The 23,396-nt window shown below is 43.9% G+C and overlaps 1 protein-coding gene across 3 annotated transcripts in view; it reads right to left on the reverse strand.

Moving 5' to 3' along the window:
• Positions 1-23,396, reverse strand: part of JCAD (junctional cadherin 5 associated) — a 383,851-nt gene that overhangs the window by 334,270 nt on the left and 26,185 nt on the right. Inside the window, exon 1 of one of the 3 annotated variants that reach the window (XM_069648087.1) lies at positions 5,665-6,127. The exons of the other annotated variants lie outside the window; for them this stretch is intronic. The gene's annotated coding sequence lies outside the window, so the exon portion shown is untranslated. Of the gene's footprint in view, positions 1-5,664; positions 6,128-23,396 lie in introns of those variants that run through there. 3 annotated transcript variants of the gene reach the window in all.

Genomic DNA, 23,396 nt, shown 5'->3' on the forward strand with positions numbered 1-23,396 from the left:
TGAAAGATGTAAGTTTAGATGCCAATTCTAAATTTACGTTGTTCGGCTAGACTTTTACAAACAAAGTCAGGTCAGGTAGGCACGGGAATTATGGAGGACAGGACTAGATGCTGAGCAGATACTGTAGCGTCAAAAATGTGATGCCCGTGGGGTGTATGGCGGATTCCAGAGAAAACCAATGCATTTCCACCATATGTCTCTATCACCACGAGTCACATTTTCATGCTCCAATGCATTGTCCCTGCACTACCTGGCTTGTCTCCACCAACAGATTTGTTGAAACTATGTGAATGAATCCTGAAAAAGGACTGTCTGCTGTCAGATTCTGGTGGAAATGCATTTGGGTGACAGAGATGAAGGGGGTGGCATATTAAAAAAAACTGGAGTCCATGCCCCCGCTTTGGCAGTTCATAGAAAGCATCTGTAAAATATGTGTTACACCTGCTGTTTACACATATATTTTACAAAAAGCCTCATTTAAAAGGAGGCCCATTGTGTCTACTTTCCAACCAATCAGAATGCTCTGGTGCACATCCTAAAGTCCTTTCGTGAATGGGCCCCGATAGAATTTGGTAGCACATAAGGACCATTTGGCACTACTTTGTATTACATATACTGATATGTTTACTCACACATTGGCTGAAAGGTTGTTGCCAGAATCCACAAATCTTTGCATTAAATATATCTAATGTTGCACCCTGAGCCCCATTGTTCTGGTATCAAATTATGATCTATTGTTTTAGTCAAACCCTGCCACTGTGAAACATTTCGACACTGTTTGTCTCATCACTGGAATACTGACTGGAGGAGGTTTTCGGGAGACCTGGAAATTAAGAAGCATTGAGCGTGGATGGCTTTTGTCAGAAGCCAAAGGGACACCAAGTCCAAGGAGTAGGAAGTTGAAGGTGTTTGTTTAATTATGTTTACATCTCTTTAAATTATAATTTGGAAAGTTTCTCTCAAGATTCTAGCAACTTCGTTTTGTTGTATGCAAAAAATGCAGGTCCTCAACCTTTCAACATAATTTACTTTTACAACTGTAAAAATAGAATCCTTGAAAGCCCTATCTGCGCTTCAGGAGAATCCCAAAGAATTGTTGAACCACCCACTGACACCTATTCCATGTAAAATAATAGTGGGGTTTTGCAAAATGAGGGATTATGTGATAAGTGGAAAAACGTCGAAGAGGGCCAACCCTCTGGGAATCCCTTCACCAAAAATGAGCGATACTCATTGGCTGGCTGTTGGCATATGTTAGGAACAATATTATATCAATGAACACCTTCAACTGGGTTCAATATTTCTGAAACATACTTTTTCAAGCAAAATAATGGATACTGAAAAACGTAACTGAAGTAAGGAGCACACGTAAAGTCTGCAAACTTGGCATATATGCGCATTTCATTCCCTATTGGCCCTGAGGGCTATTTAACATGGTACTTAAATATCCATAACCCATATTTCCTGAAACAACGTACATTTAATCTCTTACACATTAATACAACAACAGAAAAGTGGCCGGGAGTTGAACTGTATTATTCCTGTTCCCCTTCTGCTTGACTGAATTATAAGGTCAAATACACATTCTATTGTACTGCCCAAGATATCGAAGTATATGACGGGGAACACTGATCCTAATACTTAAAAAGAGCACGCTCAAGGAACTAATGCCAGCATATATATACATGTACTCTTAGCAGGGGATATATTGTTAAACAAATTCATAAGAAGAGCTTTCAAAATAGGGGGGAAATTCCCCAATACATGAAAATAAATATAGAATGAAAATGGGAGTCCTATTGGGAGAGATATTCTAAACATATATAAGCATGTAAATAGTTTAATTTGATAATATCTGTGTGGTTCAACTTACAGAACAATTACACAAAGTTATAGAAATGTATATGATCAATTTATTGGGAATTGGATATTAGGCATATACTTCAACTGCACCACAGTGATCTATATATATTAGATTTTTATTTTAAAATAACTTGTATTCATTCATTTATATGAATGCTATGGTACATTCAAAATAAACGTATGACTGACACACTGCAGAAAAGCACTGTGAGACCCAGGCAGGCCAGTCTTTTTTTCTCTTTTCTATTTTACAGGCCTTAATTGGGATCCCACTCTGTCATTGCTTACCATTTCCTTTGAGTCAACCACCTCATCTGGTACATTGTTTATTTTAATTGTTTATGTATTAATGTGTTTCAGTTCATTACAACTTTTCACATTATAAACAAAACCAAATATCACGATGGACCTCATTACGACAATGGAGGTAGCCATGCCGCTTTTTTGCAGCATGGCTACCCCATACCGGGTACGGGTTCCCTAAATGGGGAAATATCCGGCCATTTCGACCTTGGAGGGCCCGTTATTTCCCCATCCAAGGAACCCGGACCCGGTGCATCCCCATTCTCATTTCAGCCCCCATAGGGCTCAATGGGAATCAGGATGATGCTAACAACGGGCCCGTTAATGACGGGGCCATTGTTAGCATCCTGGTCTGCTCGCGGGACACGCTAAGGACGCCTGGTTTAGCGGGTCCCGCGAGCAGACCTCGTAATGAGGCGGTAGGGGGTTAACGGCACCGGCAGCTCTACTGGCACCATTAACCCCCTACCACCAGGGTCGTAATGAGGCCCTATGTCATTAAATACATGTACAAAACATACCTTGTTAAAATATAAACCTAGAAATCACAAAACCGATTGAAATGCCAAATACAAATCATAATTAATCTTAAAACATCTTAAAACCTCTTAAAATCATCCTAGCACATATCCACAGTGCAACAGCTCAAACACAGAGCCATCTCTTTCAACCAGTTAACAACTCAGAGTAGGTCCTTCGTTAGACAATTTTAAATAGACTTCAAACCAAATTTCTATAAAGTGCCATGTGCACAGATTTAGATGAGGTGTTTAAACAGCGTATCCAAACATCGGGATCCTTAATGGTATCAAGATTATGCACTTGGGAACCCGAATATTGAATGTATACTGGCCCCAACTTTGGGCATTCAGTTAAAACATGCTTTGCTGATTCAACTTGCTCCCTGTTTCTACATATTCTACAGACTTGTTCAAGCAGCGGTAACTTCAACAAAGGGCCAAGAGTAACCAAGACTGGCAAACGATTCAACCGCAACAGCAGTATGAACCTTTGCAATTCCTTAGATTGGCACAAGGTAAGGTAGGCCGGTGGCTTTTCAAATATATAATTCATTTTGGTCATAAACCCATATGATTATAACCCATATTATCAAACGCTTGGTTAATTTGCGTCATACAGGTCACCCCATCCCTTGCTTCCATATCTTTCCCAATAGAGTACAAAAGTTGCCCCATGTGTGAATTTTAGCCCCTATGAAAAGTTTTAGAGTCACCAGAGATCTTAGTGAAATGAACCCCAGCTCTAATCAGATGATTTCCATGGGAACACAAGGTGGAAGGCCCAATATTTTTCTCTAATAGGAACTTTCAATTCTTTACAACCATACCCAATTGCTTATGGTTAGACCCTCCAAACCATAAATCACTGCCGGAGTGAAACATTGGCAATACAACATTCTAGCACCCACTAATGAAAAACCTCCAGTTTTCCTTACATGGTTGGAAATCAAAGCAGTGAACTGTGTAGCCCTTCTTGCACTCTCTCTAATACATTCAAGGTAGCCCCGTTGTGGCTCAATTATAATTCCCAAGTATTTATATTGGTTGGTATAAACAATTTGTTCTCCATTGATACTTGTGCAGGTCTCGCTATACCTCTTCTGCCAAATAAAATGATCTAGGTTGTATCTCTATTAATGGGCAGTTCATTTATGTGTGCGTATTTCCATAGTCCCTCTGTCACTCTTTTCAACCCTATAAAGGTATGATCAAGGAAGACCAAGTTGTCAATGTAAACTAGTACAGGACAGGAGTTGCCATCTACTTTCGGGGGGCAACACCTTACCATGCACAGTGCAAAAGGCAGGTCTGTGAGATAAATATTGAAGAGCAAGGGGGTCCTGACACAGTCCTGCTTTACTCCTCTCCATACACCAATGGGGCTGGTCAAGGTCCCCTCGCCATCCAATCTCACCTGTACCACGTTATTCCCATCGAACAGCTTTACAAAATGGAGAATGTAATCCGGACAACCCAGAGATTCCACTTTATACCATAATCTTATTTTGCTAACAGAGTTGAGTGCTGCTTTGAAGTCTATGAAGAGGGTATATAGACCAGTGCTATCTCAGTTAACATGTCCATCGTCCGAAGGTTGTCCACCTTAGAACACCCAGATCTAAATCCTGTCTGGAATCTATCCAGGATGCCAGACTGTGCCAGCCATCCCTGCATTCTCTGCAGAAAGAAAGAGACAAATATCTTCCCTATGATGTTCAACATTGATTAAAAAGCCTGTAGTTCCCCAGAGCTAATATATCTCTTTTCTTGTGCACTGGGATCAGTATCGCTGACTGCCCTGTTAGTTGAATCTGACCACTTTTCAAGACCTGTTTATGCAGTAGATGCACATTGGTGATGATTTAATGACCTGCTAGTTTACTCTAATACCAATTTGCCTAGGAAATATGATGGGGCAGGATAGGTGCCTATACACTGATAAACAATTATTTGTAACATTAACCTCATTTCAACATAAAAACTCTCACCTCACAATCACATGGTTGGAATGATATGATTTAAAATGGCAAGAACAAAAGCAGGAAAGACAAACATTACACCTTTGCTCCAGTTTCCAGAAGTGCAATGCTAGCATATTCTGTATGGCAGAAAACTAAGAATGTATTATAAGGAGTCCAATACAGGGTGTTGCCAGCTATGTGAATGGGATAGGTGATAAATTGGCTGAGATAATGGGGGCTGAGCGGAGTGAGGATAGTGTTGAGTATGGGGTTGTTGTCTAGATGAGAACTACCAGGATTGAAATTGCCATGGCAGATATTGCTGCAGGGGGACCTGTGGTTGTTGGTAGTGAAGTCAGTCCAGTAAGTATGAAAGTTGGGATTGTGTGTTGGGGGCGGTAAATGAGGTAGATAAATGTGTGGTGTGGGTAGTGGTGTGATGCAGGGGAGCAAGTGAGATACATCCATTCAAAGGAGGTCTACGTGGTGTCTGTGAGGTTGCCGAATGTGAATTTGTATCTGTAAATGATAGCAATACCACCACCTTGTTTACTTGTGCGGTCTATGTGGTGGAAGAGAAACTGCAGGGGGCATGTGAGAGAGAGAGCTTCAAAGGAAGTGTGGGGGTGGAGGTGCTGGGTGTGTCTCTTTTTAAATGATGGCAATGAGACCACCTTGTTTGTATGCGCAATCCCAGTAGTAGATGAGATGGAGCAGAGGGAGCATGCCAGGGTCAATGGGTTTGTGGTGGAATTGTAGCCATGTCTCTGTTTGAGAGTGCATATCTGGAGACTGCGTGCTAATGAACTCATCAATTTCATGTGTGTGTGAGTTGCAGAGAGGCGGTTAAGGTGAATGCAGGTGTATGAGATTAGTTGTTTCAGAGGAGTGTTCTGTTGGAGATTAATTTGAACGTTGTGTGTGAGCTTTGTTTGTGTCATGCTTGTGGCACACAGTGGCAAACAGGGGCTAATAGGGAACAAAGAATGAAACTGGGAAATATAGTAGAACCATACCTTAGCTCTGTCTGTCCTTTGCTCTGAATGCTGGGGTGAATTGACACCATAGGCAAAGTGCTTATATTCTCAAAGTAACCCGGAGGTACTTCAGCAGGAAACAATTATAAATGGGGAAGAACAATCCAGTCCTCTTTTCTGTCCCTCTGAATCAGCAGCAGGATCACAGCATGTAGGTAAGGAGCTGCAGGGAGGGTGTGGACGAAACTTCCAATCAATATGGTGGCTTCTAAGGAGGGGGTTAAACTCTAACCCTATTCATATATATAGGTAAAATACAACCAATTTGTTTTGACTTTTCCCAGACTTCTATTGCTAATAACAAGTCACTCGCAAGACAAATCTGGATGACATTTTCCAAAGCACATTTTTGGCACAGGACCATCCAAAATGGAATTGTTGGGGCATATTTGTCCTACAGATCAGATTTTATTAAGCAAATAAAATAAAGCTGTTTGAGGCCCAGTCCCATTCATTTTCCATAAAGCAAAATGTGCTTCAATTGTTCCATTGAACATGTGCACAGCGAAAACACCTTGACGAATTTATACAAAATAACAAACCATTTGGGCACCCAGGAAAACCATTTTAACTCTGAGCCCCCCCCCCCCGTTACTCATTCCATGAGCACATACATAACATATAGCAGGGATGAACAATGAGATACAAAATTATGGGGGATGTCTACTAGGGAAGACTCTGAGTTAAGATGGTCATCACTTCCCACACCTGCTGAATTTCATGTGTTTTGTTGCAATAAATCAGATAATCTCAGCTATATGCATTCACTGAAAAAACTTTAGTTAAGTTGTAGCTAAATTGTGCAGAATTAAAACAACAAAACGATTGATATTCAGCAGAATTGGGAAGTCATGAACAGCTTAACTCGGCGTGTTCCCGTTGATGTCCCCCATAATACCATGTCACTCATAATGCCATTTTGTATGTCATGTGAATCCCTTCTCTTATAAAATGTATGTACTCATGTGACTTCCCACATCCGCTGAATTTCAAGGTTTTTTTGTGTTAAATCTGCACAACTTAACTGCACTTTAACTAAAGTTCTGTCAGTGAATTTCAAAGCTGTTGTTATACCATCGTTTTTCCCAGGCCACTAGCACTGTACATCTTCCCCCAATAAGTTTCTTTTAGACCCACTAGCAGGGATCGGAATTAAGAATAAATAAGCAGGAGCTAAACGCAGTGCCTGGGTGTCTCATATTAACCAGTGACCAGGAGCTAACACTGAGGCACGAGGAGCTAGTACAGAGCGCTCTGCAAATCTAACTTCCACATAAGATGCAAACGTATCATTTTGTCCATTATTTATTACCCGTTTAAGTTATAAATGATGTATAGATGTCTCATAATGTATATTTTATAGATAGTCCCAAACGCCCAGAGTTAAATTCACAAAGCTGTGTTTGTTCGAAACCAGTTGGCCCAGGGAGCCAAATGTAGCTCCTGGTAGCTGTTGGTGTCAAGCTAACCAGGCTATTTTAGGCCTCAAGCAGGCCTCAGCTCCCCTCAATTTCAAACCCTGCAATCTCAAACCACTCACCACCTCCAGAAAGATATCGATTATTAGAAATGCTAATATGCCTAATAACTTTAAAATTCAAAGGGCCTCATTATAGGTTTACTGGTCCGGAAACAATGGTGTCGGTAAGCGCACCAGCGCCCTTGTTTACAGATCATCAAACGGCGAGTCTGCCTGCCGTGGCTGCTGTACCAGACAGGTCTCACCCTGTTGGGCACAGCGGCCACGGTAGGCAGACCGGTGACAGAAGAACCAGCACCGTTAACAACGATGCTGGTGCTTCCGTGTCCCCACTCCCATAGAGTCCTATTGGACTCTATGGGAATGGGGACTTACATTTTACCAGAGCCTGACTTCCCGGGCCGCCGGACTTGGAATCTCCCGGTGGCACTGGGAAGTCAGGCGCCGGTAAAATTTTACGAGTTTATCGGCAACCCGCCGGTAGCCCCGGCTGGGTTACCGCCGGACTTGTAATGAGGCCCCAAGAGTTTAAAGTTGCGCATTAATGTCTCTAAAAGACATGTTATGGTAAATGGGAAATAGAAAACGGTGGCAAAAAATAAGAACAGAGAGATAGATTTGTGCAAGATCAAACAGTTTCCGTCACTTTTTAAGGCCAAGATTAGACTGCAGATATTCTGGTTCCAAAGTTAACAATGTGTCATTTAACTGCATTTCCTCCCTTTCCTATGCTTGCAAATCTCTTTGATTTAATATAATACTAATACAGGTGTTCAGTTAAGTGTTCACTTTTTTGTCAGATAAAAAAAACCTAAGCAGAGTGGGAAATATAAGTGTCGAAGATCAAAGAAATGTGGACAAGTGAGAGAACTGTTTGCATTATTTAACCAAAATCATAGTGAACATAACATCCCACAACCCCAGTGACATCAAAAGAAGGGATACAATAAATCTTGGCCCCATTGCTGGGGCAGTGTCTGTTTTCACAATACATATTGGAACACTATATCACATTAATAAACAGGATTGCTAATATGCATTAATACTCAACTACCAAAGTTCAAGGCATAATCATTTCTAACATTTCAGTAGTTAGTTGCAAAATAGCCCGAAATGATTGAAATCAGCAACACATACAGAGTAGTATTGTTAAACCAAAATGATTCCCATGATGGTAAACCAGAATTTCACATTACAATATCTATAATGTTGCCAATAGACACTGCCTCTCTTCCTTCACCAGTCAATTTGGCATAATCCTGTCCTGTATACTAGTGTTTAATTTGTTTATAAGAACACTCAAAGTTGACAGATAAAGGAATTGCAGGGAGAGCATGTGATGTGCCCATGATCAGACATTTTTCATGTAATGGGGTAAGCAGGATTACAACCTGAACCTTCTGGTTCCAAACTCGGCTACTTTTTTTTAAGCTGCATCACCAACCCCTATGCTATTCTTAAATCTTTTTAGATTTTGTATAGCCTATTAGACTGGTGCTTATGTCATTTCTAAGCACTACTATGTTTGTAAGATAAGGAACCTGGTGTACATGGAGATAAAGGGATGCACTCAGGATTCACTTCATTCTGGTCCACTGGTGAAGCAGGGATTATAATTAATACCATATAGAACCAAAATCCATACTTCAGCTACTAGGTCACATCCTCTCTTTTTCTCTCCATTAAGACACAAACATTGGCTATTAAAGTGCTTTATGTTTTTTTTATTTATCAGCACCCCTTCATTTAATAGATAAGTAAAGAAAAGGAAAGAGAGATAAAATTATTTTTTCAAGATCGCACAATTCTGGTCAAAGTTCCAAAGTTTGTAATGTATACCCTATAATAATGTTCTTCTCCTTCATTTCACATTATCTCTTCATATTCCACTCTACCTCCTTACTGCTCTCTCTTCTTTCCTCGTCCACTTATTTCCTCTGATACCCCTCAATGTCCTGTCCTCCCATTGGCCTGTGGTTGATTGAATGTTGCAAAGGGAACATGTGCGTGTGGTGGTATAGATGGATGGTGGTGCTTTTTCCATTTAGATTTGAGAAGGGGGCTTGGCTTTTAAGGAGTAGATGTGGGATTGCATATGTGTGTGGTTTGATAGGAGTGTTGACATGTGTATCAGGCAGTTGTTGACTCATGTGCAGAAATGTGGATCTGCAACTTTTGAAGGAGGTTGGGGATCTGCCTGTGAGGGTGAGGTCTATGGCTGTCAGGATGAACTTTCCATTTATTTGATCTGAAGTATTGCTAATCCAGTCTGGGGATCTGTATTAATATTGCATAAGGTCAAGGATGATAATCAACTGCATGCTCTTTTTATTACTAATCCCCTGTCAGTTGCTCATTAGAGAAGAGCATCTAACTGTTATGCTAGTCAGTAGTGTTAATCCTGCCCAAAAATCAAGATTGCTAAGCCTTTGTCTGATGCCATTATTGCTGATCTCTAGCTTTCTAGAAAATATTGCAAATTCTGCATGATGGTTTTATTCCTTATCACACTCAGTGGACTATCGTATTAATCCTTCTGATATCATATAGGAGATATGGCTGCTGTTAGTCCATCTACGTGAGAAACATTTGCTTAAATTCTAGCAGAGGTAACCCTCTTAAACTGCCTTCAAATGGTTTTGCATGCTTGCTCAGCGACCCATGCTTTGTCTTGCAGTGGGAAATATTTGACAGTGATCATGACTTGTGGGAAATGTTTTGTTTGGTGGAAGATTTTGCAGGGTTGCTCTGAGGAGACACTATTTGCTAACCTGTGGACAAGCTTCAGCGCTGGAAGACCACAACAGTGGTAACAGGCACTTCCAAAAGACCATTTGCATTTACTAATATTGGCAAGGGAATGAAGTTGGACACTGCATGTGCAAGTCTTATCATTAGGCTCACACCTGTACTTATAGACGCATTTTCCTTTACAAATCACTGAGCACCACATTGTAGTACCAATAGGCCGGACACTTTGATTTTCGTTGATTTCATCCAGATGATAGCCCACCAGAGTCTGCTAAAAATCACAGAAGGAGACTAAGGGCCTTAACACGAGTTGGGTGGTAGCACCCAAATGCGGTGGTAACGCTAATACTGCTGCATTTAATGGCTAGCCTGATCACGAGTTGGGTGCTAAATGGGCTGTGTTACCTCCAGCTTTTTGCTGGAGATGAAAATCCCATTTAGCGCCCCGTTTTTGGAGCAGTTACCGCTGGCGGTATTAGCACACTGTCATTGCGCCGAAAATGCCCATTTCCCATTGAACCCAATGGAGAAAGGGGATTACCCATTATCGCCCAACCCGTGATCCGGGTGGCGCTAACTCAATTAACGTTGGGCGGTGTTACCGCTGGGATTACACCAAACTCTTGATCAGGTCCTAAGAAAGTCTCCAATTGTAAGGTTGCAAGGAGAACATGGAAGAAAAGACAAAGTTGCTGGAACACTGAAAAGAAGAGAACCACCATACGTGCCCAGATCACATAGTCTAACAGAGAATTATCTGGTAGTAATGAGGATCAAACAAGACTGAAGTAATCTTAGCCTTCGTGGAGAGCCATTCAGCTACACTGGTAAATGGCACACTATCAGCACACTATCAACAAGGAGACGAAGTGGAATGCAAAGCCTGCAAGTGAAGGTGAAAATAAGCAAAACAAATGCAAAACTTGGGAATGGACGGAAACTACAATAGAGCTCCAAATACGATTTTGAAGTTGTAGTATTTTACACCCCCTTTTTAGGAGCAAATGTATTTGTTAGGGAATAAAAAAGCAATTCCCATTACTGCCGGGGTGTTTTAAGAGCGGGAAAATTGTATTGCTTTCTATAAAACAGATATATTTTTCTAATCCATACTTGTTTGCAACTTGTAAATCAAGTAAATGATTAGCTGTTAGTTACTTTCAGATCAAGCAGTGATAATATTAGGCCTGTTCTTGTGTCAATGCTCTGCTACTACTGATGATCTGAACATATCCATTGAGTTGTGTGGGTGGAAGCCGTGGGAAGGTTTCTATGTGTCTATTGTTTCCTATTCTTTGTTGAGAGCATTTGTACTCCTTTCTAATTTTTTCTGCACTTGCCTGTTTTAGGAACTATAGCTGCTACGTCGATCAAGTGTAAAAAGGTCTGCAAAAGACCATAGCAGCTTGATTAGCCTTCTTTTACCTGGCAAGGGGTCTGAAAGGACGGTGAACCTAACCGAAATAAACCCAGAGAGACAAAGGGAAAGGGATTGAGAGGGAAAGCAACGTGTTGCTAGGCAACAAGTTATGTCACTGATGATAAACTGAAAGTGCTCATTTAGAAACCTTGCTAAAGCTGCACTCAACATGATGCTAATGACCGCCATCTTAAGTTGATAAAGTCTAGCCTACAGCAGCGCACAAGACTGCTTACTGAGCCCCTTGCTGCTTACTTGCAAAGTGAATTTGGAAACAAAGGCTACTGTTTAAAGTTAATTTGCATTGTTGAGGGAGTGCCTTTCCCTCAGTCTATAATGCAGATGTAATCTTTGCATTTGCAAAGAACTTAAGAATATTTAAGTTCTTTGTAAGTAAAATGTCTGGGGTCCCTTAAGCCTTGCACATCGTTGTGCATGAGCCAGGTCACACAGTCTTGTTCGCCAGGCAAGGGTACGCTGGAATAAGCTGATACTGCTGCTTAATCAGGGCGGGCTAGCACTCCCGAATACTGAATACTTTGCTGATCAGGGTCACCTCCTAGCCTTTTGGTTTTCAAAGGACCCAGGCAGACCACATGTCCAGATGGAACTGGCCGTAACGGCCCCAGCCTTATTAAAAGCAGTCTTACTAACTGGAGCGAAATATAATAACAAGGAAATTAATGTTGTGGCTGGCACTTGCCAAGCTTGGGAACGCATGGTTGCCAGGTTCACGGTGGAACCACTGTACTCACTGCTCATACCTGCCATACACATACATGCAGTAAGTCTCACTGTTGAAAAGTCGTACATACAAGCAATAAAAAAAATGTAACCCAGATAACTGACTTCTTTGAAGGTGGTGGCTAATTCATAGCACTGAATAAGTTCCAAGATAGGGGTGGACACACCGCACTCAACCTATTTTTGTATTATCGGATAACACATGCATTAGAAGGCCTGTTTGCTTCCTTCCCTGCAGAACCGCCAATTAATGTTCTGTTGCATACTTTATTAATGTCTAGTGGGGAGGGCAGATTGGTATCTATGATCTAAACCAAATTGGTAGAAGATAATGAAGAGAAATATGTACCGAGTGCGAGAGCGGCGTGGGAAAGGTCCCTGCAATGTGCTATACTGGAGGATGATTCCCAATACATCTGTAAGCAAACCAGAGCTGTCTCTATCAATAGTCGCTTTAAGTTGCTATAGAGAACGTATTATGGTGGATCCTGAAGTTATACTACTCAGCTTCACTAAGAATATCTAGCGTAGTCGGCCTCTTCCTGCTTCTCACGAAGCGAGGACTTGGAGCGGGGGCTACTACCAGCAATTAAAATGTGACTAAAGGACATTACATATTACTATGATACAGAGGAGCAGTACCGGTTAATGGTAGCAAAAGTGAATCGACCTAGCAACATTTGGTCATTGTATCGGAACTACTTGTGAACAAGCCAGCTAGAGACACACTGTAAGCAGCTTGGACACATCTGAGCTAGAGAGGAGTATTGAAGTAGACGTTTCCTGTGCATAGCATCGAGGAGTAGTGTCATTCAGGCAAGTGCCTGTGGTTTGATATGATGTGGCGTTGTGTTGAGCCTATTCAGCTTTCCCGAATGTGAAGCAGCGTTACTCATTGCAGTACCCTGTGTAAATTTAGTATCACCGACAACAGTTACTGTATTATTCTTATGTTTTTTGTTCTTCTTTCTCTTTCTCTATCTCCTCTCTCACTACGTGCTTAAATAAATTGTACTCACAGTGGTGGAAGTGGGCAAATCAATTGTGACATGATCATTTATTTTGTGTTAAATGCCAATAGAAAGAAAATTGAAATAAATACACATTTTCATGAAGTCATTGGGGCGAGGGCAGGGCACTGTAGTGATCTCACAGCATTTATTGTGTTCAATAGGCGCTGGAAAATTCGCATTGTTGAACGCTATGAAGGCCTCTTCGTCCCATAGCCTTTCTCAGAACAGGGCTGTTATGTCCCTCCCTGCCGGTGCAGCCGGGAGAGGGAGAGTCAGGGCCTGCATGCGGGTGGGCTGAGGAGCAGAACAAAGACACGACACGCTTGGTGTAGCTCATGCCCGGAACTGACTGCCTTCCGGCAGGGCGGGCCCTTTATTCCGATGCGCCTTACGTCACTGCGCTTATTCGCAGGATGTAAGGTGTACATAACATTCCTACTTTTTTTCCAACCAAACACAATAACACACAAAACACCTAACTATGTCAACAAACAGATTAACTCTTCTGTGCAATCTAGTCCAGCACAGTAGCGCCCTCCCCACTTTGTCACTTTACCACTCATAGGGGGTCATTACAAGGTGGGCGGTAAAGGATATCGGCCACCGGTAAGGAGACCAGTGCCGGTAATCCCCTACCGCCCTATTCTGAGGTCCCTTGGAGGGAACCGTAAAGGACGTGTGGTCTGACCACACGTCCTTTACGGGTCCCGCTAAGGGACCAGGGAGCTAATAACGGGCTTGCAAGTCGCAAGCCCGTTATTAGCACCCTCCCCATTGAGCCCTATGGGGGCTCAAATGGGAATGGGGAATGGCTTTTTCAATGGGGATTTACCGGTCCCGCCAGGGTCCGACTACACCGGTAAGTCCCCATTGAACTACACCGGTGCCGGAACCGTTATTGGTGGCAGTCATGGCGCGAGGCCCATAGTCTCTTAACCTTTCCAGAGCCCTCGGTGCTGTCCTTAGGGCATAACGACCAGGCCTCGACCGAAGGGCTGTCCCTGGGCCAGTTCCCCCTTCTGGCTCACCTTCATCATCTGGAGACGCCTCGTCAGATCCTTCAGGTTGTTCGTCAGACTGATAACTCAGGGTCGCCTCGATCTCGTTTTGATGGCTTGAACTGTCCGGTGGTGGCTCCGCTTCTGCCGGGGACTGCCTGTCCCCATCAGTCCACATATGTCGGGGCACCCTCTTGAACCACAACGCATTCCTGGTGATCGACTGGTGCACTCGTGCCACTGTCACCATCGTCCCTTCCATTCGGGTCACTGTCCAGGGTACACTGTTGTACCGTGTTTCAAGCCTGGTCTTTGTGGGGTTTCGTACCACCAAGACATGGTCTCCGACCTGGTGTCCCAACTTCCTTGCATGCCTCCTGACAATCATGTGTTAATTCGCTGCAACTCTCCTTCGTTGGATATGATCGCTGTCGTAGGTGTCTATGCCCCTGATTGGGTGATGTGGTATTGACGAGTTTATCAATGTCCCGTACATGAGGTCTGCCATTGGTAGACTTGTGGAGCTGTGGGGCGTCACCCGATAGTTCCGTAGGAATATGTATAGATCCACTCTCCAGGGGCTGGACTGGGCCCTGGATTTTCGTCCATAGAGGTAGATTTGGAAGTGGCGGCATCCCCACAACACTGCTATGGCCTCCTTCTCAATGTGTGAGTACCGCTGTTCAGTCAATAGGAGGGCACGGGATGCGTAGGCGATGGGCTTCGTCTCACCTGTCCGAGATATTTGAACGAGGATGGCCCCGAGGCCGACAGCGCTGGCATCGACATACAGTTCCGTTGTTAGTGTTGGGTCGTAGTATACCATAGTTGTCTCGGCTGAGAGGGATGTCTTGATCCACTCGAACGCCTCCTGGCAGTGGGGGCTCCAGTCCCATTTGGTGTTCGATCTGGTGAGTTCCCTGAGTGGCTCGGACATCGTTGCCAGGTTGGGGATGAGCCTCCCGCAGTATGTCGCCATTCCCAAAAAGCTGCGTGTCTTTGCGGTTGCTGTTGGGGGGAGGCCTCCTTTATGTCTGCAACTTTTTGTGGGTCAGCTGACACTCCCGCGCTGTTGAACACATACCCGTAAAATGTTATTTCCTCTTTCAGAAACTCTCCTTTTTCCTGGTGGATGGTCGAACCTGCGGTCTCCAACCTGCTGAGCACCATCTTGAGGCGATGCATGTGTTCCTGCCTGTCGCTGGCATGGATGAATATGTCATCACTGACATTTAGCACTCCTGAGATGCCCTGTATTACCTCCTAAATGGACTGCTGGAAAACCTCTGCCGCTGAGGAGATGCCGAAACTCAGTCTCTTGCACCGGCGTAGGCCGAGGTGCGTGGAGAAGGTAGTAATGTATCTTGAGTCGCAATGTAGTTTTAACTGGTGGTACCCAGCGTGTCGACCCCATAAGGTCCGTAATGATTTCATCCAGTGTGGGGGTGATGTGCCGTTCTCTTTTGATCGCCACATTTGGTAGGCCCATGTCAATGCAAATGCTTACTTTCCCCGGCTGCTTCGGCATCTTTGTCACCATCATGGGTGACACCCAAGGCATTGGTCCTGTGAACTGTTCAATGATTCCAGCCTTTTCGAGTTCTCGTAGGTTCCTTTTCAACCAGGTCCCTCATATGGAATGGGGTCCTTCTGTGGCGAACTGCCCTGGGCTGTACTGTCTGGTCGATGTGAAGCTTTATGCGTTTTCCTTTTAACTATCCGCTGCCATTGAGGATGCCCGGGTACTTCCCTAGGAGACTGGAGATGTCTGTTGAATCCATGATGTTGCAGATGAAACTGATTAATACTAGGTCTTCCGCTGCATCCCCACTGAGCAGGCATTCAATTCCTGCATTTACGACGTATATCTTAGACTGGAGGACTCTGTCACCCCTGCTTAGTGTCATTCTGAAACGTCCTTCCACTGGTAGTGGGGTCTTGCATCCGTAGGCAAATAATAATGTGTCGGTTGGCCTGAGGCCAGGTTGGGACGCAGTGTTTGGAACATTGTTGCGGGCATTACGTTTACTGATGCTCCAGTGTTGATCGTCATTTGCATCTCCTGGCCCTGTATGGACACAAACAAGGCATGTGCATCTTCTCTGTCTCTTCGTCAGCTCTGCACCTCTGTGTTCAAGTGCCGAGATCAAATAGACTTTACTTCTTCTTCTCGTCTGTCCACTTCCCGCATCCATCGCTGGGTCGCTATCGTCATCTCCGGATTCGTCTATCGACGAGTTAGCGGTCTCTACGCGGCGGGTGTTTGCTTGCTTCTTGTTCTTGGGAAGGCCTTTTATTTGTTGCGGTTGGGGTTGTGGGCTTTGCGGCTGCCCTGAAGATCTGCAGATATACGCCCGTAATGGTCCTTCCGGCCACATGCCCCACACACGGTTCCTTGCGCTGGGCAGTTTCTTTTTCCGTGACATGCACCTCTGCACCATCCACACTCTGTAGGCCCCGGGATCCTCGGTTGCCACCGTGGTGAATTGTTTGTCTCGTTGTATTCCTCCTTCAGTGGTTGGCGGTTGGAGATTTGAGCTATTACCCCTGTCGTCGGCACCAGTTGAAGCTTCTGTAGTGTGGTGGCCATGTGTGCTGCCCTCGCATGTGACAGCTCGCTTTGACGCCCATATTTGAGGATTCTGGCTAGGGGAATGCCTTTCTCGCCCAAAACCATTCTATGCAGTTTCTCGGAGTGCATACCGTTGATGATCTGGCGCCTTATCTCCTTCTCGACGTTGTCAAATTCACACGAGTGTGCAAGTTTCCTGAGTCTTGTGTGGTAGGCGTCAAGTGTTTCCTCCTCCATCTGAGCTGTGGTGCAGAAGATGAAGGTTTTTAGTCCGGGTTTAACTGTGGCATGAAATGTGCTGTGAGGGTGTCTTTGCCAGTTGGTAGATGTCCGCACCATCGCCGATGACCATCGTGTTGAAGATGCGTAGGACGTCGTCACCCATGTTGAGCAGAAGGTGTAACTTCATCTTCCTGGGTGTTGTGATGTCCTTGCAGTCCATCGCCATCTCAAACTTCTAGATCCACAGCATCCAGCGGGGTCCCACTGATGATGGGTCGGTGTAGGGCTCGAAAGGCCCCAACGCAGCAGTGGTCCCACCATGAGGTCAAGGGGAAGTTGCTCTGGGCATCAGAGACGCTGCAATTCTTGATGGTGTGCCAGGCCTAGGCGTGGAAAGGCCAGTTGCCATGATGTCCCGGTGCTGGAGTTACCACGGTCGGTGTGTGGGAACGATGGGTCTCTCCTCAACTTTGTCACCTTTTCGTTGATGGGCACTGACGATCCAGCCAGCTCCACTTCGTTGTTACAGGTGGTGCAGTGGTGCTTCTTGTGTCACCAAACTTGAGAAATGAGGAGCAGGCGAGCCAAAATAAAAAATCTCAGCTACCTCCACTGTGTCTGAGTGTGCTCTGTGGATGCTGGAGCGTTGTTGGAGAAAAGAAGAAAAAAAAATTGGGGGTGGGGGATAGGTCCCCCACTGTGTCTACAGAAATGTGCCCTTGCCGTGGGCTTATGGGCCGAGTTATGGCTTAGGAAGCTGCTATGCAAGTCACCCATCCCTCATCGCTAGTGTTATGTCCCTCCCTGCCGGTGCAGCCGGCGGAGGGAGAGAGAGTCAGGGCCTGCATGCGGGTGGGCTGAGGAGCAGAACAAAGACACGACACGCTTCGTGTAGCTCGTGCTCGGAACTGCCTGCCTTCCGGCAGGGCGGGCCCTTTGTTCCGATGTGCCTTACGTCACCGCGCTTGCGGGATGTAAGGCGTAAATAACAGGGGTCAGTGCGTTGGAATAGCAAGTGAAGTATTGCATGAATAATTAATAATTATTAGCAGACTTCTGAAAATACTGCATGCGATAACAGTAATTACTGCATGAAGTATTTCCTGTAAAATAAATTCCTAAGGCCCATGGTCGTCACCCATTTGTGCTCCCTTTTATAAAAATAGGCTTGTCCCGGAGACACACAGAGATATTATGTGGCCTACGTTCATGTGTATTGTTTTGATAGATACACAGATTTAATGGCAAATCTGCTGCCCCATTTATAGTTTTACACTTTTGCCCCCACATACCAGCCTCACCCAGATGTAATGAATAGTGATCAAGTCCTACAAAATTGAAACATCTAGTTACCTGTGTGTTTAGACCAGCACACAATATGTGGGATCTCAAATGTTTGACAAATGCCAAAAGCAATGCCAAAAACATCCACACTGCTCACACAGCAGCTACCTGACTTCAGCTCAGTTCTCCCATCATCTTCAAAGGGTGTTTTTTCGCCTTTCGACACTGGCACAACTTGCTCCCACAATACTGTTCTAGAGCTCTTTGCTCAAGCCAACTCTTTGGTATGATGGTTTCTTCAGGTAGCGACAGAAAATGGCCTGCAAGCATGGGGTTTTTCTACAGTTGTTATAACTTACGTAACACCATTATTCAACGACCCTCAATTCTCACATTATAAAAAAATAACTAAAAAATAGAAAAATGAAAATAAGGTGAATCTACCCTATTAAAACTGGTGCTCTCAGTTGGCCCCTGTCTGGGCTGCACAAGTGGGTAATATGATATTTGTACGGTTTCCAAAATCATTAACTTCCAAAATTAAAGTCGTTGGAGTTTTCAAAAAGGAATTGTTTATTCACATTCCTCTATATTGCTTTCATAAAATATTATGGTTTCATATTCCATGAGGCCAGGCAAACATAATGGTTAATATTTCATGTACATATGCCAATGCATTTCGTTTGATAACCTTCTTCAGGGCTGTACATCATGTGTAAATTCTGTTATGCCCAACATACACTATCATTGCCAAATTAAAAAATAAACAACAGAATGACAGTTAATTCAATTCATGAACAAAAACAATGAATTACATACCAAAAATGTTAGTGTCCATCAATGTGTCCCAATGCGTAGATTTTAAGAAAAAGGAAAGCTTAATGTCAACAAGGTTGTTTAAAGTGAATTCGCATGGTATGCAGTCTACAGCGTTTAGGTAAAAAGGCTCTACCTTTTGTGTCACATGAGTCTTCTACCTACGTGTGAGACACACGTACGATCGCAGCTCCTGCCAAAAAGAATAGGAGCTTAAGTAAAAGCGGTTGGGTCTGCAGTGGTATGGTATTCTGTGAAAAGCTGGGGCGCTTACCTTACTCTTCGGTGATGTAGTCCCAGAGTAAGATGCACTCGTGAAAACGCAAGCGCGAATGACTCCGGGAGCATTTATATGTTGCCATGGAGATGGGGGCGAGGTGACGCGCTGCAGCGAGGCCGCTGCATGTTCGCCTCGAGCCCCACCCATTCGTGAGAACATGGGTGGGCATAGTAGCAAAAGGAAATTCTAATGTCTCGCGCACCGCTCATGAGAGATGCAAGGTGCAGATAGACGTATGCTCTATGAGTTTGCTGAATGGTGCTTTCATGAAGGTTACACACAACTGCTGTTCGCGCCTGCGGGTAGTCGGTCCGGTGCCGAGTGAGATACTCAAGGCGCCTGACTGAATAAACACAAGGCGCCTGACTGAATAAACACAACACCAGTAGTAAATACAAAATACAAAACGCGATACAGTCTATAAACTTTACTGTCCATTATGAATGACAGATGATCATAATGTAACATACCTATTTTTTTTTTTTTGTATTTAATCTAAAAGATTTTTTAACAAAGATTTCGAAGTACTGAAGCTTAAAACTTCTAGAACGTCTAGAGCGTCTAGGACTGCCCTGCGTATTTGCCGATCAAGTTGGTGGAACATTACATGGAGCCTGCAGCGGAACAAGCACATTGAAGATGTGGTTCATAATGTTTATTGTTGCGAGCTGCCATGACTGTTTGTCACCATCTATCAGTTTGTTCCAGCACGATTCTTCATCTTGCAGGGTAAAGTTTGTGAAAATGTCTTTCAAATAAATACGGCGAATGTCTGTCGTTGCAGGGCAGTTCAAAAGAAGATGACGTATGGATTCCTTTACCGTGGTAGATTTGCAAAGCCGGCAGCTGCTGGTCGCGGATAGGTGTCTAATCGCTAAGATTTCATTTGTTTCCAAAAGGTTAAGTCGGATTTTTAAGAAGTAATTTCGCGCGGATCTGTTTGGAAATAGTTTCAAATATGGTTGAACAGAATCAAGTTTCTTACAGAAAACTGGAAGATGAGTGGTAAGTTTGTATCGAGTAGCGGTTTCGATGGTATTGATCCAGTCCAGTTCCTTGATTTTTTTGGTGACTCTGACTGGGTTGCTAATAAGATCCTCCGTGCTGCAAACGACTGAGTCCAGGATGGATAGGATTTTAGTTTCCCAGCGAGTAAGCATTTGACAGGTGCCGAGACGAATTTCTTCGCTTATCAACTTGTAAGCGTGTGGGGCGTCTTTCTGTATACATTTCCGGTACAGCAAGACACTGTTACAGTCGATAATTGATTTTAATGAGGAAAGAGTGAGTTCGCGTCTAATTAATGTTATCGGAGTGGTTTTCGGGAGGCCTAGGACTGTTCTCCAAAAAGATGCTTCCAGGCTTTGCCACAAGTCTTGGGGGAGATTCGGCATTGCATCAACACCATATGTCAGAGATGGTATGACTTTCTTTTTGTAGAAGTCTCGTACAGGGATGATTGAGAATCTGCCGAATTTGATATCGATAGCTTTTCCTTGTGTGGCTAATTTTGTGGTTTTTCCGTATAATGCCACTTTCATCGCTTTATCTCTTTGCGAGCTATCTAAGATAACCCCAAGATATTTAAAACTAGAGACTTTCTCGATGGTAGTCGAGCCTAGTTTTAGGGGTAATGTGGCTTTCTTCTTTGCAAATTTCTCAATAACCATCATTTTAGTTTTTGATTGGTTAATTTCCAGATTGTTTACCGACATGTATTGTTGTAAATTTGTGAGTTGGCGTTGCAGGCCTATTGGGGTGTTGTCCAAAAGGATTAAATCGTCAGCATAGAGGAGTCGACTAATCTGATCTCCTCCAAGTTTAGGGGGAAAAGCTCGAATCTCTTTTTCGGTTTCTTGGAAGTCGCCTAGATAGGACCAAAACAGGGCCGGGGCCAGGGGCAGCCCTGTTTAACCCCTCTGGCTGTTGTTATCTCTTCTGTTAACAATCCTTGTTGGTTGAGGCGTACCCGCATGGAGGTGTTAGAATGTAGGGCTCTGATAGGATTAAGTATGTCTGGGGGACATTTCCATAGAGCCAATTTCTTCCATAATCTGTCACGATCCACCTTGTCGAAAGCCTGTGTCAGATCTACAAAGGCGATGAATAGACGTGGACGTCCCTCCAAGATTTTACTTTTGAGAGCACTCAGTATTAATATATTGGCGTTTGTCCCCAGATTCTTTTTGAAGCCAGTTTGTAGGTTGTCTTGGCACGGAGCTTCGTTGGCCCAAGCAGTGAAATGGTTTAGCAGTAGAGACCCAAACAAGTTTCCTATTGGGTCAAGAAGAGCAATAGGACGATAGCTGCTAGGATCGGACCTATTTCCCTTCTTGTAGATGGGTACCACGTTAGCCCTTTTCCACGATGGGGGAATAGATTTTGTGACGGAACAGCGTCTGAAGATTTGGCTCAACAAGGGCGCCCAGGCTTCCGGGTGTGCTTTCAAATCAAAATTCGTGATGCCGTCAGGGCCAGGAGCGCGTGATGGTTTTAGTTTTTTAATTAGCATTATGATATCTTCAGTGTTGTCTAAACAGATCCAAGAGGTGTCGTTGTTTTCCGTCGTAGGAGCTATGGTCGTGATGCTCTTGAAGAGAGTACTAAAATGAGCTTCCCAGTCCGACTGACCAATTCCGTTCAGTTGACACGGTCGGGCGCCTGGCGTTGTTGAATGGAGGAGGGACCAAAAGTCTCTGGCATAATTTCCTGTTATAGCTTTCAGAATGTTTTCTGAATCTTGTTGGTAAAGCTTATGCCGATGGCCCTTTAGCCAATATTTATACTTTGTAACGGCTTCTTTAATGATGGCCGTGGCCTGTGGAAGGTCGAGTTTCCGGGCTTGTCTTTTTGTTTTTCTCAGCTCTCTTTTTCTTTCGGCGACCAATATATCGTACGTATGTTTTTGGTCAGCTGCATTTGACTTTTTGTTCCTGTGTGGGGCTCTAAAGACGGTCAACAAAGGTGTGTAGTCCACGGCCATCCTGTGTGGATGTTTGCTGCGGTCGTTATAGAGCATTGTAATAGTTGTTATTGCCTTTTCCGTAATTCTGAGTCTTGTCCCTTGAGCACTGAGTTCAATTTCTGCACTCATGGTGTGATTGTTCGGTGGGTTTGTAGTCCAGGTAGTTTCGAGAAGGTTGTGATCGCTTTCCCTTGTTTTGATCACTTTAAAGGAGTTGATGTGTAGTAGTAAGGGGCGTGATACCAAAATATAGTCAATTGTGGAATTAGATTTCGCTCCTTCCCATGTTGGTAGTCTGTTTGGGTCAGGGAAAACTTGATCCAAGTTGTCGAAAGATCTGGATTTCATGAGGTTTTGCCATTTAATAGATCTCTGATCGCTTGGACGTTTTTTCAGTTTGGGCTCTTTTGCCTTCTCGCGATGTTGGCTAGTGATGTTTAGATCTCCACATAAGACTACGTAATCTGGGTGCTGTGTGACTTGCACCCAGTCCAGTTCTTGTTCTATTGTTTTGATGAATTTCACGCACTCGATGGTTGCAGGGTTCCAGTAGATGGTGATGATTATTAATTTCTTCGTTAGTGTTTTGTTAGCTTTTTCGTCTATTGTAACCCAGTTTAGTTTTACCATCATCATAAAGTGATTTTCCTTTATTTTATGTGAGTCGGTTAGGCCTCGTCCACTGCGGATAGCGATGAGCAGACCCGCTGTTGGACGGCCTAGATGGCCCTTCTTGGCCGACACTGTGTGGATCTCGTAACCATCAAGAACAGGGGGTTGAAGAAGCCATGTCTCCTGAAGACAGATAATGTCGTAATCTATTATGTTCGTGGATCCTGGGGCTGTTAAATGAAGAAAACCTCGGGTGTTCCACGAGCACATTTTTATTTGGTCTTGAGCATTTGGATTCTGGTAATTGGTAGGGTTGCTGAATATCCTTCTCTTGAGTGGCTATTTTTGTAAATTTTGCTTGAGGGCTTTCGGCAGCCAGGACCAAAATGAATGGAGAGACGGGGTTTGGTGTGGAATTATAGCCGCCTGGTAGGACTCATTTTGAACTGTCCTTTGAAACTTTAGATCTTCTTTCGAATATTTGGTTCTGACGGGTGTCTCAAGGTTTTTAATTTTCTTGGACGTTGAAGTTGAGATTTCCAGACCTTTAACAG

The sequence above is a fragment of the Ambystoma mexicanum genome, chromosome 2q (genome assembly GCF_040938575.1).
Source record: "Ambystoma mexicanum isolate Mex_15411 chromosome 2q, UKY_AmexF1_1, whole genome shotgun sequence".
Lineage (NCBI taxonomy): Eukaryota > Metazoa > Chordata > Amphibia > Caudata > Ambystomatidae > Ambystoma > Ambystoma mexicanum.